This window comes from Oncorhynchus nerka, linkage group LG9b (genome assembly GCF_034236695.1).
Source record: "Oncorhynchus nerka isolate Pitt River linkage group LG9b, Oner_Uvic_2.0, whole genome shotgun sequence".
NCBI lineage: Eukaryota > Metazoa > Chordata > Actinopteri > Salmoniformes > Salmonidae > Oncorhynchus > Oncorhynchus nerka.
The window spans coordinates 22,650,418-22,666,543 of NC_088424.1; the positions used below are offsets into that span (position 1 = coordinate 22,650,418).

A 16,126-nucleotide genomic window follows, 5' to 3' on the forward strand; every position below is an offset into this window, starting at 1 on the left:
TCTGCTGCCCGATGGTTACTGTACTGTATGTGGGCCATGCAGATGTACTACTGAACTTACTGTGGAGTAATGATGTGATCATCTACACTGATAAATCACCTTCCCAGTCAATAAGAACAACATTGATTTATTACACAAAAAGGAATGCATTTAATGTTTTCGGAGATAGATCAGTGTAATAGTTTTACACTTTTGTTTCATTTTCTCTCTTTGACGCCAGCCTACAGTAGCTAATAGGCTCCATGGACTTTGCACTAACAGCAGGGATATGATTAGGTTCTTCCCAGAAACACACCAGGCCTGTCTCTGTCTCTAATTAAGTGCCCACACTGCTAGAGAAGGTATGCTGAGCCTGGGGACTTCTCTTTAAAAGTGCTGTACTCACAGATTGGAACTTCATTGCTGTGCTGTTTGAGATGAATTACAGGCAGAGGGTATGTGTCATCATTAATGATATATGCATTTTGATTCTGTTATCATATAGGCCCGTTTGGATTTTTTTATTATGGTGTTATGGTAATGTTTAATAGCAGTCGATATAATGTATGTGTCCCACATTTCTATGTGCATGTGTGTACATATTCTTGACATTTATCTGTCTTCGTTTACTGCTTGTTAGATCATATTGGTTTATTCCACACCAATGACATCATGCATAACCAAATTCCTTAACATCCCAACACTGAGGCAGCCGCAGCTCTTGCTTCGCCCTTCAAGCACTTCAGGTTCCATCTTCTTCCATTTCTTTTATTCTGGATGTAGTCAGAGTCCAGCTCCCAGAAGGCTTGCTGGGAGCTGGACTCCGACTACATCCAGAACAAAAGAAATGGAAGAAGATGGAATTTCAGTAGGAGCTTCTGATCCAAAAGAACCATGCTGCAGCAGCAGATTAGACATGGAGTTTAGACAGCGTTTCTCAGGTGCCAACCCAACCCAACCCAGCACTGTCCTAGATGTCTATTCTGCGTGGCTTCCCTCACTGCTGCTGCTTAGCCGAGGTGTCTGTCAGCACGGCAGGCGAGAAAGATTTGCGTGGGCAGCCTTAAGTGAATTTAGCTGTTTCTCCTCAGCGCTGTGGTCGCTGGCTGGCCCGACCTGCTTTATGGGAGAATGCATAATGTATGATCCCTTATTGATGTCACTTGTTGAATCCACTTCAATCATTGTAGATGAAGGGTAGGAGACAGGTTAAAGAAGGATATTTAAGCCTTGGGACAACTGAGACATGGATTTTGTGCCATTCAGAGGGTGACTGGGCAAGACAAAAGACTTAACGGGGTATGGTAGTAGGTGCCGGGCGCACCAGTTTGACTCTCAACAGTTTCCCGTGGGTGTCAAGAATGGTCCACCACCCAAAGCACATCCGGCCACCTTGACACAACTGTTGGAATGCTCTATTGATTTAATGACATTAATTGTTGACCAGCTGAAGAAGGATTTTATTGAAATGAATAACACGATTAAAGACGAACGCACAACTCTACAAATGGCTGTTAATGATGATGGCATATTCAATGAACTGATGAAAACTAACCAAGCGCTCCAGGACAAGTTGTCTACAGAAATAAACTTAAAATCACGAAATTCAACCAAGACAAAAAAGACAAGGCCGAGGATAGAGTCTACTTCTGGAGAAACCCTGACAGGGGAGGTCCTGCTCCTCCTCTCCATGGCAGACGCAGGGGGGGATGCCGCAGACTTCGATCCACCCCCGTCTGATCAACGCTCTACAACCAGCGCCTCATCGGCTTCCAGTGGTACTGTGGTGGTACTTTTTTATTCAACGAGAGACTGGACGGGCGGAGGAGGCCGCAGGCACGCGCATCGACGAGATGCCGCACCCGACGGGGTAAGAAGAAACGACTATCGGAGGCAGAGGAGACGTTCACACGGTCCCAGAACCCACAGGACTGAGTGTCTTTAGTTTATCAAGCAAGATATTGAGCCCTGCCCATGTCTCTTTGCTTAATAAAGGGTTATCTTTTGTGCCTACAACCCAGTGCAACGATTTTGATGTTAAGGAAGACAAGTTTTTTAGAAACATCCGTTTAAGGGAATACTTTAGCTCCCCTAATTCTGACACTTCCATTGAACCAGTAGGTTGCTCTCCTGCACATACTCTGACTCCTTTTAGAAGCATGCGTTATTTTATACCTCCAGCCAATAGCAAAAATATTCCACACGAGGGCAGTATTGAAGCTATGGAACATTTTCTTCTGCAACGTGACCCTAACGAACTACCTTCCAGTGCATGCATTATAACATTGGCTGAAATAGTACTCACACATAACTATTTCATGTTTCTAAATGATTTCTTTATTCAGACGAAGGGTACTGCTATGGGATCCCCCATGGCTCCTAACTATGCTAATTTGTATGTGGGTTACATGGAGAAACAGTCTATTTTCAATCCTCTCAAAGGTGTTTTCTTGCCTAACATCATTATTTGGAAAGGGTATATTGATGATATTTTTGTTCTATGGAGGGGTGATGCAAAACAGCTCCAGGCGTTCCATGCTTTTCTTAACTCCTGTTCTGATCATTTGAGATTTACTATGCAATCTGATACACGTCTAATCAGTTTTCTTGATATTCTGATCTTGTGTGAAGATAATGTTCTATACACTGATCTTTATAGGAGGCCTGCTGATTGTAACAGTTGAGGGCTGATAGTTGTCACCCACTTCCCTTGAAAAATTGTTTGCCCTACAGCCAATTCTGTCGAATCAAAAGAATTTGCAAAAAACAATCAGATTTTGACAGAAATATGGCTGAGACGCAAAGAATGTTCAAGGAGAGGGGCTACAAAAATGATCAGATTAATACTGCCATTGAGAAATTTCTAAACAAAACGAGACATGACCTTTTTCAAGGTCAGTCTCGCAAAAATACGCATTCTTGTGTTCTAACTACCCGCTATTCAAAGTGTTCTGAACAAATTAAGGAAATTGTTCACAAACATTGGCACATTCTAAAATCTGATGATAGTCTCGGTAATGTGTTTTCAGACCTTCCCTTGGTCGTATTCTCGCGGGGCAGAAATCTCAGAGACCAATTGGTACACTCTGATTTACCACCCCAAGATATTCCTGAACAACGTTTATTTGCGCCCCTACTGGATGGAAATTACAAATGTAATGGCTGTGCTCAATGCAATGGCACTTATAAACGTAGATCCTTCAAACACCCACAAACAGGGAAAGCGATCCCAATCAAAGGTGTTATTACGTGCTCCACTAAGGCAGTTATTTATCTTATTTATCACCGTAGCATCTTGTGGTAAAAATGATGTGGGTAAAACAAAGCGCAAATTAAAAGTACGTATCTCAGAGCACCGTAGCACCATTAGGTGTAAAAACTTTACTTACCCAGTTGCCGCCCACATCTTGGAGGCAGGCCACTCAATTTCGTCTCTTCGTCTCGATTTCATCTCCCTCCCTAGGAGAGGGGGTGACCTTGATAATTTATTGTTAAAACGAGAGGCTGCCTGGATCTTTAACTTAAAGACCCTTGCTCCCTTCGGTCTCAACGTAGACTTTGATCTGAAGTCATTCTTGTGATTATTGTGACTTTGCCATTGTAATTGTTTGGAAGCTTGTGTAGTCAAATGAATTTATGATCGTATGCTATCTATTTGTTGTTTGTATGCTGTTCTTTGTATGCCATTTTAATATTTGATAATTAACCAATGATAATAGGCCACTCTTGGCCATGATTACAGACACCTGTGTCTTTTGACACTACATAAACGAGTCATCCCGCAGTGTTTGTGATTATACCCTGATGAAGTCAGCTTGGCTGTCGAAACGTTGGTAATTACATTTGTGCATCTGAGCTCCTAGAGTGTGCGGCTCTCTGTTATTTTCAAGGAAGCATTGGAGTCGACGTGGGCCAGCATCCCTGTGGAATGCTTTTGACACCTTGTAGAGTCCATGCCCCGACAAATTGAGGCAAAGGGGGGTGCAAATGAATAATAGAGAGGTGTTTCTAATGTTTTTTACACTCAGTGTATAATGAATGCAAGGAGCAGAGTGGACAAACATGGAGTCAATGAATTAAGAGATCTTGTTGGACGTACTTTAAAAAAAATGTTTTACCTTTATTTCACTAGGCAAGTCAGTTAAGAACAAATTCTTATTTTCAATGACTGCCTAGGAACAGTTGGTTAACTGCCTGTTCAGGGGCAGAACGACAGTTTTGTACCTTCTCAGCTCGGAGATTTGAAGTTGCAACCTTTCAGTTACTAGTCCAACGCTCTAACCACTGGCCTACCCTGCCGCCCAACTTACCATAGTCAGCATTAAGGAAATCTGATGTGAATGTGCACTGAGGATGTACATCTTGTTGTGATCTATTTTCATCTGGTTTGTTTGTTTTTCCTCCCCAATTTCGATCTTGTTTTATCGCTGCAACTCCCTAACGGGCTCGGGATGCGAAGGTCGAGTCATGCGTCCCCCGAAATGTGACCTGCCAAACAGCGCTTCTTAACACCGCCCACCTAACCCGGAAGCCAGCCACACCAATGTGTCGGAGGAAACACCCTGTCGTTCTCAACTAACATCAAGGCGGTGGCCCGTTCCTGTAGGTTCATGCTCTACAACATCCGCAGAGTACGACCCTGCCTCACACAGGAAGCGGCGCAGGTCCTAATCCAGGCACTTGTCATCTCCCGTCTGGATTACTGCAACTCGCTGTTGGCTGGGCTCCCTGCCTGTGCCATTAAACCCCTACAACTCATCCAGAACGCCGCAGCCCGTCTGGTGTTCAACCTTCCCAAGTTCTCTCACGTCACCCCGCTCCTCCGCTCCCTCCACTGGCTTCCAGTTGAAGCTCGCATCCGCTACAAGACCATGGTGCTTGCCTACGGAGCTGTGAGGGGAACGGCACCTCAGTACCTCCAGGCTCTGATCAGGCCCTACACCCAAACAAGGGCACTGCGTTCATCCACCTCTGGCCTGCTCGCCTCCCTACCACTGAGGAAGTTCAGTTCCCGCTCAGCCCAGTCAAAACTGTTCGCTGCTCTGGCCCCCCAATGGTGGAACAAACTCCCTCACGACGCCAGGACAGCGGAGTCAATCACCACCTTCCGGAGACACCTGAAACCCCACCTCTTTAAGGAATACCTAGGATAGGATAAAGTAATCCCTCTCACCCCCCCTCCCCCTTAAAAGATTTAGATGCACTACTGTTCCACTGGATGTCATAAGGTGAATGCATCAATTTGTAAGTCGCTCTGGATAAGAGCGTCTGCTAAATGACTTAAATGTAAATGTTAAATGAAACACTGTTCAACTAATGACGAGGTCAGCCTGCAGGCCCCCAGCCCGCCACAAGGAGTCGCTAGAATGCGATGAGCAAAGTAAATCCCCAAGTAAAGCCCCCCCGAACCCAGGTCTGTAGTGACGCCTCTAGCACTGCAGTGCCTTAACCCGCTGCTCCACTCGGAAGGCCCTTGATTATGTTTTGATGGTGAAAATTAGACACAGCGTGTTATCGAACCAAAATAGTTTTGAGGATAATACAGTGCCACCGTCAACATCATTCAGTGCCACCATTCAACACCATAGTACCCTCCAAGCTCATCATCAAGCTGGAGGCCCTGGGACTCAACCCCGCCTTGTGCAACTGGGTCCTGGACTTTGACTGGCAGCCCCCAGGTGGTGAATCTAGGAAACAACATCTCCACTTCGCTGACACTCAACACTGGGGCCCCACAAGGGTGTGTGCTCAGCCCTCTCCTGTACTCTCTGTTCACCCATGACTGCGTCTCCATGCACGCCTCTAACTCAATCATCAAGTTTGCAGACGACACAACAGTAGTGGGCTTGATCATCAACAACGACGAGACAGCATACAGGGAGGAGGTGAGGGCACTCAGAGTGTGGTGTCAGGAAAATAACCTCTCACTCAACATCAACAAAACAAGGGAGATGATCGTGGACTTCAGCAAACAGCAGAGGGAGCCCCCCCCCCTATCCACATCGAAAGGACCGCAGTGGAGAAGGTGGATCACAGCCTTGTACAGCAACAGCACCAACCTCAACCGCAAGGCTCTCCAGATGGTGGTGCGGTCTGCACAACTCATCACCGGGGGCAAAGTACCTGCCCTCCGTGACACCTACAGCACCCAATGTCACAGGAAGGCCAAAAAGATCATCAAGGACAACAACCACCCGAGCCACTGCCTGTTCACACCGCTTCCATCCAGAAGGCGAGGTCAGTACAGGTGCATCAAAGCTGGGACCCAGAGATTGAAAAACAGCTTCTATCTCAAGGCCATCAAACTGCTAAACTGCAATCACTAACTCAGAGAGGCTGCTGCCTACATTGAGACCCAATCGCAGGACACTTTAATAAATGGATCACTGGTCACTTTAAACAATGCCACTTTACATAATGGAACTTTAATAATGTTTACATATTTTACATTACTCATATCACATGTATATACTGTATTTTATACCATCTATTGCATCTTGCCTATGCCGCTCGGCCATCGTTCATCCATATACTTATATGTGCATATTCTCATTCACCCCTTTGGATTTGTGCGTATTAGGTAGTTGTTGGGGAATTGTTCAATTACTTGTTAGATATTACTTGCCTGTCAGAACTAGAAGCACAAGCATTTCGCTACACTCGCATTAACATCTGCTAACCATGTGTATGTGACCAATAACATTTGATTTACATTTACATTTAAGTCATTTAGCATACGCTCTTATCCAGAGCGACTTACAAATTGGTGCATTCACCTTATGACATCCAGCAGATTTGACTTTGTGCTGTCTTGCCAACTCCTTGTCAATGAGTTATCATGCTAACGTTAGTAGGCATTATTATTAACACCTGTTTGTTGACTTGTCTTCATTGGCAGGATCTCCAACGAACACTCTCCGAAGCTGCAGATCAGGAGCCACAGCTACCTGCGGGCGGTGAGTGAAGTTTCCATCAATAGGAGCCTGGACACCCTGGACCCCAAAGGGCTCCTGGACCCCAAAGCGCTGCTCTCCTCACCCCAATACCGCTCGCGAAACGAGAGTTACATGAGGGCTATGAGCACCATCAGCCAGGTTGGTGCTCCCGGCATTACGTCACCTTCTCTGGTGTTACGTCTGTGCAAGGGAGGAAAGTCACATCAAGTCAAAGTCAAAATCAGCCATGAAATCAGCCACAAATTCATCTCTCCAGCGATGAGATGAATCGTATTTCAAACCAGTTTCAATGTCAATGTTCAGCCCTCAACCATCAAGAGTCAACTTAAAGAGAAGTCAAATGAATCTCCCATTCCATTTACCATATCTCTTCTCTAGAGTTTGGAAGAATACACAGCCTTTAAAGCCAGTTGTGCATTGTTTTATAGTATTTCGAAGATAGCATAACATAATAAATCATTATAAAAACCCAAACCATTATCATATTACCTCCATACTGTATGTCATGCACATTACTTCATGTTACTCTTAGCTAAAGACACATTTAACCATTGATTAAAATATAATAATCAAATTATTGTACAATAATCTATTCCAAGGACATTGTAGATACAAAAGTATTTTCAGAATAAACTAGTCACACAAAATATTTCTATTGAGTGACCTTTTGCTTTTCATGTCTGTAATTACAAATATAACTCACTGAACAATCATGTTTCAAATCTGTGAAATCTCCCAAACTAAAATGCGATAAAGATTTGGATTAAGGATCAGTATTCACCAACTGTTTCTTGTTTAATACCCACCCTCAGTTATCAGTGAAAATCAGATGGAATTACAAACATCTCAGCATTAGTCTTGCCAAAAGCCCCTCAAGCTCTTGTCTTTTGGAGCTTTAGACCATATCCAAAGCATCCCTATCCCACCCTAACCTACAGTATGTTATTAAACCATCTTAGATGCTCTGGTTCTTGTCTTATCTTTTCTCAATTTGTCTTTTCTCGAAGATCCAAGGTTACTTTTCTGTGTTTTGAAAAGGAGTCGAGGAGAGAGGATAACCGGAATAGAGGAAACACAAGTTGAGAAGGGAATGCCCAACTCCTTGCTTCAATAATGCAGAGCTCTGTTTTAGACCCTAAATTAAATATCCTCATCATCCCAAACAATCTCTTCATTGCACTTGCTTGTTCTCCAATTAACATTGACCCTCACGCTCCCATTCCCTCTGACTCTTCCTCCTGTTGCTACTGCTGCATTGTGGTTCCTCTTTTTCTTCTGTAGTTCTCTTCCTTACCTCTCCTAATGATTTCAGATGTGTTTACTCTGCCCCTCAGCATTGAATGTGCACGGCTATTAAACTCTAGGTAAGTGGCTCTTCTATGGTGCGTTCTCCAGGTTAGGGTACTAATATTTGGATGTCCGGTTGTGCTGCACCCCCTCTCTCCCCCATCGTCCCCGACACCTCGCCCCCTTGCAGGTGAGTGAGGTGGAGGTGAACGGGCAGATAGAGCAGGTGTGTGAGCAGGTGTACAGTGAGATGGAGTCGCAGGCCATGGATGCGTTGGACCTGCCCATGCCGAGCTGCTTCCGCATGCGTAGAAACAGCTACGTGAGGGCCATGGACCAGGGCTGCTCAGAGGATGACGGGATGTCCCTGCTGCCCTCCTCACCCCCCAGGACCACCACCACCACCGTCAGGACCATCCAGAGCAGCACAGGTCAGTCGGTTTATCACTCTTCGAATACACACGGAGTAGTCACAGGCCAGTCTAGATCTGTTGCTCTGTTTATCTGGCGAGTCAAAATATGCACTGCTCAACCATACCACTGTCCACGGTAGAAAATGTCAGGGTCTTCTCAATCACCCTTTAAATCACCTCCAGTAGGAGTAAATGTCTACTGGCTAGCAAAAACCAATGCTGCTGCACAGACCAATAAAGGTCAATGTCTCCACTGGATCACCATTAATACACACCACCATCACTATGAAAACCCTCAAGAGCACCACAGTTTGGTGTGTTTATCCCTTTCACAACACATATTGATCTACTGTACCAACACTGTCAGGGAACCACATACCAGCAAAGGTCAATGCCAAGAAAGACTCTCCACAGCAGCACAGTATGTTCACCTGACTCCCAAAGCATACACCACACAACACAATGTCATAGCAGCACTAAGCCTGAGGATCATTGCTGTGTTTGTAAGCAGGAGGATGAAGCAGGAGGATCTCTTTGATAGATGATTCTTTGAGTGCTATGGACAAAACATGGCTTCTAGCCTGGTCCAGTCCACATGAGCAACATAAGCGTCTCTCCCTGGTATTTTAAACCATTATTATTATATCCAAACATTTCAAATCAGAGCCGGTGTGTGGAGTAGGTTTGGAGAAATGTCGCAAATTTCTAAAAATGTGGTTAATTAAGGGATCTGAAGAAATTCCCCTTTTATAATTGGGTTTTAATTCTGGCATTGTGTACATGCTTACAAGGAGAGAAAAAAGAAATGCTCTGTAATGATTAGCATGCTATCTGAGATACAGTATGTATTTATATGATAAGGACTCTCTGAAGTTCACTGTTATCAAGTTATTTATAAAAAAAAATGAAAGCATGTTTTTATAATTTCACTGAAATGCTTCAAGCGTCTTCATCAAACGTAGAGACTGCCCCGTCAGATGAGTCCCAGATGTCAGTGCTGATTTGAGTCGAACTTCCTGCTACTTAGTTTGACTGTTCCTCTGGGAATTCTTAGATTGTTATCCTAGTGGTAATCCACTGACAGCAAGGTTCAGTTTGACATCCCAGGATGAAACGTTAAGAGATGTCTCTGTAGTCCCAGAAAATTATCACCTGGGCCCTTTACCATATTCTAAATGAAAACAAATGTATTTTGGCAATAATTGTTATATTTATAGATAACCATAAAAGGACAGATACCATGCAGAGGTGGAATGAAATAATAACAGAACTGTAAAGGACCAAACTCTCTAACTGATGTTGAGTTGTGTTGTCTTGTGAAAACAAAAGGAAGGTGGCATTTGCTTATCTTCAGGTTTATCTCTTGAAACAGAGAACGCTTGAGTACTGGAGCAACAAATACTTCAGATATGCATAGTTGATGAAAAATAAGCTAGGCACAATCTTCTGAAACAAATCAATAATAAAGGCAGTATTTGACTTCCCCTTCAACTCTTTGCTGGTGCTGCATGTCTGAATGAAGATTGCCACTTTCCATCCTGCTGCTCTCTGTGCCCGGGGCTAGTCAAGGCAGACATATGGGCTGGACCCACAGGAGAGCTGCTTGGGCAAGTGGAGAAAAGAGAGAAAAAGAAAACAAGGGACATGGGATGAGAGAACGTGTGAAGGGAAGTTTCTGGACTAGTTAATCTTTCATGATGGCCGTTGGATCTGAGTGAAAACATCAAGCTGGCATTTGCGTTCCGTCCCGACTCTGCCGTCAGCTCTCCACAATAACTCGAGATATTGAGCTGTGTGGGGGATCAGAGGCTGCTCTCATCAGTTGGATGCCCAGATCTAGTTTGCATGTTAGAATAATGGGCCTGAGAGTGATACTGTTTTTCCTTTTACTATATTTGGGTACAGAGCTGTATATGTTTTTGATATACTCTGTACAGTACAGGTATGTTATTGTTCATGCAACAAACCTTTTCATCTTTATTCCTCTTTAATCTGACCTATGATGTCCTTGTCCATATTAAATAAAAGCCGTCGAAGCAGATTTCTAATGAGGCAGCAGAGTAATTAGGCGTTAGGGGAGCATGGCCCTGAAAGAGGTCATCCCCAGTTAAGAGCCAGGCTAAGACATCTAAAGCCCATGCAAATCACTTCCCCTTTCTGGCCCATGCAAATCACTTCCCATTTGCATCTCTGATATCTTATTTTCCCACCATTTATAATTTCCCCAACCATTTCAAAAGGCTCTAAACGCAGACAAGCCATTTTATTTTTAGATAAATCTGCCTAAGAGTACGTAATTCTATTGATATGAACATCCTTTGTTAACCTTGTGTGTGAATTGAAAACAGCAGCAACAACGCCATGAACTGTTTTGTAAGGAGTAGAGGCAGAATAGGGAGTCAGCCTCAGAGTACGGCCCTGACAAAACCTTGCGGTGTTGTGAGGAAAAGGGGTTTGGTCCACAAGGTTGAGTCAGCCAACCTCATCAGAGTGAGGCCCTGACATTGACGTGATGCTTGGTGTGGAGTGGAGGGAGTGGTGTGGTGTGGACAGAGATGGGCAGTATTTCTGTTACATGTATTTGAAATAGTATTTTGTCATTTGTATTAGACTGGGCTGAACTACAATCCAATGTGTTTTGTAACAAGATAACTTCCAGCACTGTAATTTGTATTTTCAAAATACAAAATACTTTTCTATACCATTTTTCTATTGTGGTTCTCCATTTTGTGTCCCCCTTTCACCCTACGTTGGTATCAGAAGTCTGCTGAAAGAACTAAATATACATGTATATGTACAATTGCAAAGCATGCTGATATTGTTATAATGAGCTCCGCACTGAAACAAGGCCAATAATAATAGCTAGTGTGCTTTGCAGATCATTTTGGTATGTTCATTTTCATATACATTACCATTCAAAAGTTTGGGATCACTTAGAAATGTCCTTGTTTTTGAAAGAAAAGCACATTTTTTGTCCATTAAAATAACATCAAATTCATCAGAAATACAGTGTAGACATCGTTATTGTTGTAAATTACTATTGTAGCTGAAAATGGCTGATTTCTAAATATATCTACATAGGCGTACAGAGGCCCATTATCAACAACCATCACTCCTGTGTTCCTGTGTTAGTTAATCCAAGTTGATCATTTTAAAAAGGCTAATTGATCATTAGAAAACCCTTTTGCAATTATGTTAGCACAGCTGAAAACTGTTGTTCTGATTAAAGAAGCAATAAAATTGGCCTTCTTTAGACTAGTTGAGTATATGGAGCATCAGCATTTGTGGGTTCGATTACAGACTCAAAATTGCCAGAAACAAATAACTTTCTTCAAAAACTCGTCAGTCTATTCTTGTTCTGAGAAATGAAGGCATTTCCATGCGAGAAATTACCAATAAACTGAAGATCTCGTATAACGCTGTGTTAAGTACTACTCCCTTCACAGAACAGCGCAAACTGACTAACCAGACTAAGGAGAGGAGTGGGAGGCCCCGGTGCACAACTGAGCAAGAGGACAAGTACATTAGAGTGTCTAGTTTGAGAAACAGACGCCTCACAAGTCCTCAACTGGCAGCTTCATTAAATTGTACCTGCAAAACGCCAGTCTCAACGTCAACAGTGAAGAGGCGACTCCAGGATGCTGGCCTTCTAGGCAGAGTTCCTCTGTTCAGTGTCTGTGTTCTTTTGCACATATTAATATTTTATTTTTATTGGCCAGTCTGAGATTTGGCTTTTTCTTTGCAACTCTGCAAGTAATGTTTGGAAAATATTTGGTGATGTGAAAAAGGAGGATGATAGCAGTGCCGGCTATGCTATGTGTGTGATTGTGAGGCGCTATACAATTTCCACAGTCACAAGACGAGACTTCAAGTAGGCTTATGGCATGTCAAGGAAAATGTAGTCTACTTTCGATTCGTTAAATGGAAACTAAAAATGTTACATTGACTAACCAGAATAACCTACTGACGGCCTACACCGGCCAAACCTGGACAATGCTGGGCCAATTGTGCGCCGCCCTATGGGACTCCCAATCACGGCCGGTTGTGATACAGCCTGGATTCAAACCAGGGTGTCTGTAGTGACGCCTCCAGCACTGCGATGCAGTGCCTTAGAGCCTTAGAACTTTTTTTAGTTTTTAAATGTGACGCGAGTGGTGTGGTCAGCATGTTACAACCGGTCAAACTGATGTCATCTGGACATTTTCCACAAAAAAATGTATCCCGTTTGTTTTTGCTTTATTGTATTTTCTCCCCAGTCCCAAAACAGCTTTGCTCACCAAAAGATGACTGAGAAAACTTTACAAATGGAAACTAGATTAAAGCATTAATTCTATCGATCTATTACATTATTCTGTTGAGCAATGGTTTATTTAGTCTTCTAGGGTAATATGACAAAAGAGAAGCTACATGTATCTAATTAGACAAGTTGAATAACAAATAGCCTACCAAATGTCAGAAATTATAAGCAGAAACATATCTACATCAGGCAAAACAAAATCCTGCACCCCCTGTTAAAAAATCATTCTGCAGTCTTTGCCTGTAGCCTACAGCGCATTTTCTCCATTTGCTGGTTAGGGTCGGGTGTAGGCCTCAGATTTTCACTTTATCACATATAGTGGTTGCGGATGGGTTATTAGCAATTGCAGGCGGGTGCAGGTGAACAAACAGCAGACCTGCGCACCAGCAGTGCACTCAACTAAGGCAGAGATGGGCATAAATTACAAATTACAATCACAAAATACCCTAAAGACCAATGTATCAAAATAAAAATAAAGATAGAAAAATACATTTGTAAGTAGCTGCACGAACAGCAACAACATTCTCAGTAACCGTTATAGAAACGTCTGACTTGCTATGACAGGGCTATGTGTTGTTTATCTACCTTAGTTGAATGCACTGACTGTAAGTCACTCTGGATAAGAGTGTCTGCTAAATGACCAACATGTAAATGTATATTTTAAAATGAACAGCTGCAAAGCACACTGGGTATTGTCATCGGCCTTGTTTCAGGGCGGAGCTCGTAAGAGTAATACTTAGCATACTTTGCAATTGTTACATTTTACATATACATCCATGGTGGTTAGTGCCGTTTAAGATTAGGGAGGATGATTTAATTTTTTAATAATCATGGCCTTATTTCTATTACAGCATATTGGATGACTGTCTGTCCGTCTTCCAGCTCAATGTAACACTGATAGGTTTAGGCTACTACATAATACTCAACAACCAAGCCTACAAATGAATGTGTGTAACATAGGTGCACAGGTCGAGACAAAAAGGAGTAATGAGGCTGACGAACAGTGACACATTCAGTACCACCTTGCACAATCTTACCTGCATCTAGCAAATCTAGGATGTAATCATTAGTCTAAACAGTTGCAAATTGTTAAGTTTTGCAACTAAAACAAGAGTTTCTATTGAACAAATTCAGGTAGGTCCATCCCCGTTTCATTCCGTTTGTTTCTGTTTAAGAAATGTTTTGCAGCAGTTTTGGCAGAATAAATACACCCATGATCCCCCGTACACACAGTTCACTTTTATAGCAGCCATAAAAACAGCATCATCATATCTGCACGCTCTCCTGCTCTCTTATTTTCCCTTCTCTTGTGGACAACAGCTGTCTGTTACCAGGCAAAATAAACTCTCCAAGCCAAACCTTCATACCATAACCACTACACACAGCCTACATCATTGTCACCATATTAGCTAACGTCATAGTCAATATACAGTAGCTACTAGAACTAACACATTAGTAAGCCCACAATCCAATCCATGTGTACAATCACTCAGTACCATATAGCAAGCAGTTTAGCAGTTACACCGCCAGGCCCCGGTGGTAATAAATTATTAAAACCGAAAGCTTACCTTGATTTGGAAGTGTTGGTTAGCCTTAGCACCTAGCTAACATAAATATCATTCCTCTCTGTTTGAGTCAGGTTGTTGAGTATGCTAAATTAGCTGCATTAGCTAGCATAAGTGAAACTGAAGAAAACAAAATCCAACCAAATATCTCTCTCTCTGCTGTTTCTCCTTAATTGTTTAAGAAATGTATTGAAAACTATTGTCTTTGTTTTTGAGTCAACTACTCACCACATTTTATGCACTGCAGTGCTAGCTAGATGTATCTTATGCTTTCAGTAGATTCATTCTCTGACCCTTTGATTGGGTGAACAACATGTCAGTTCATGCTGCAAGCGCTCTGATAGGTTGGAGGATGTCATCCGGAAGTCATCAAAATTACTGTGTAAGTCTATGGAAGAGGGTGAGAAAATACAAATGACAGCTTTCGAAAGTATCTTGTTACAAAATAAATTGGAGTGTAGTTCAGCCCAGTGCAATACAACATACAAAATACTCAGAAGTAATTCAAATAAGTACTGTATTTCAAATGCATGTAACAGAAATACTGCTCTCTTAACTATGGTAGATAAAGAACAACATATTAACATAGCAAGTAAAACGTGTCTGTAACTGTTACTGTGATTTTTGTTGCTGTTCCGGCCGGCTATTTTCAAATGTAATTTCTGTATTTTAAAATACAAAATACATGTATTTTATTAAATACATTTCAAAATACAAGTGTGTTGTATTTCATTTTTTTGTAATTGTATTTTGTCATTTTTGTCTGTCCCTGGGTCTGGAGTGGAGGGAGTGTGCAATCCCAATGATGGCTAATCGCCATGGTGCTGTGAGGGAGATTTATGCATGGCTGTACTGGAGAGAGAGAGAGAGTCTGGCTTGCCAATCGGAATGAGAAATGGAGAGCAGGGACCAATCACTTATGGGAGAGTTAATGGGGAGGAATGTTGGGGCTGACATTCAGAGGGCACCTCTGTTCTTCGTACACGGGTCTGGCTCCCTGAGACATACCATCTGCCTCTTGGTATGGAAAGCAGGAGCAAAGTTGTAACTCAGGTCTCTAGGTTAGTTTAGGTGAATGCACTTTACAAGGAAGCCTTGTTGAAGTCAGATACATTTGGTTCTCTTTATCTGACTAAGTCAAAAATAAGCATAGGGGTGACTGAGGTAAGTTGAGACATTTTTTACATTCAGCATCATTCCGTCAAGGGAAATATAGTATTCCTATTAACAAAGGTACCTACATATATTTCAGGATGTTGTGTATTCCTGGAAATAATCCGAATTCATGTAAACATTACAGTTTTGAAAACATAGCTTGTCCAAAAAAAGTGGTCGCTTGGGGAAAGTTGAACAGCAGAACAGGGTAATTTAAGCCGCCTACACATTTTCTGTACTGAATGAAATATAACCACTACTTTTTAAAACCAAGTCTATCTTTATTTCCCAAACACAATTCAACACAATCACAATCATTTTTTTGTATTTTAATAATTTTAAGCATATTTTAACACAGACTTAAGACCTAACAAACACTTTTTTAAAACACTTTTAAAATAGGCCAGGCCCTGTTGTTACCTCATATCCCAGCGATAATGCCTTGCATTATGCCTGTGAAGTAAACACTTCAAT

General features: G+C 42.4%; 1 pseudogene; it reads left to right on the top strand.

Annotated features, from left to right (window-relative positions):
• The window catches only part of LOC115114444 (disks large-associated protein 1-like), a 115,056-nt pseudogene that overhangs the window by 80,519 nt on the left and 18,411 nt on the right, over positions 1–16,126 (top strand).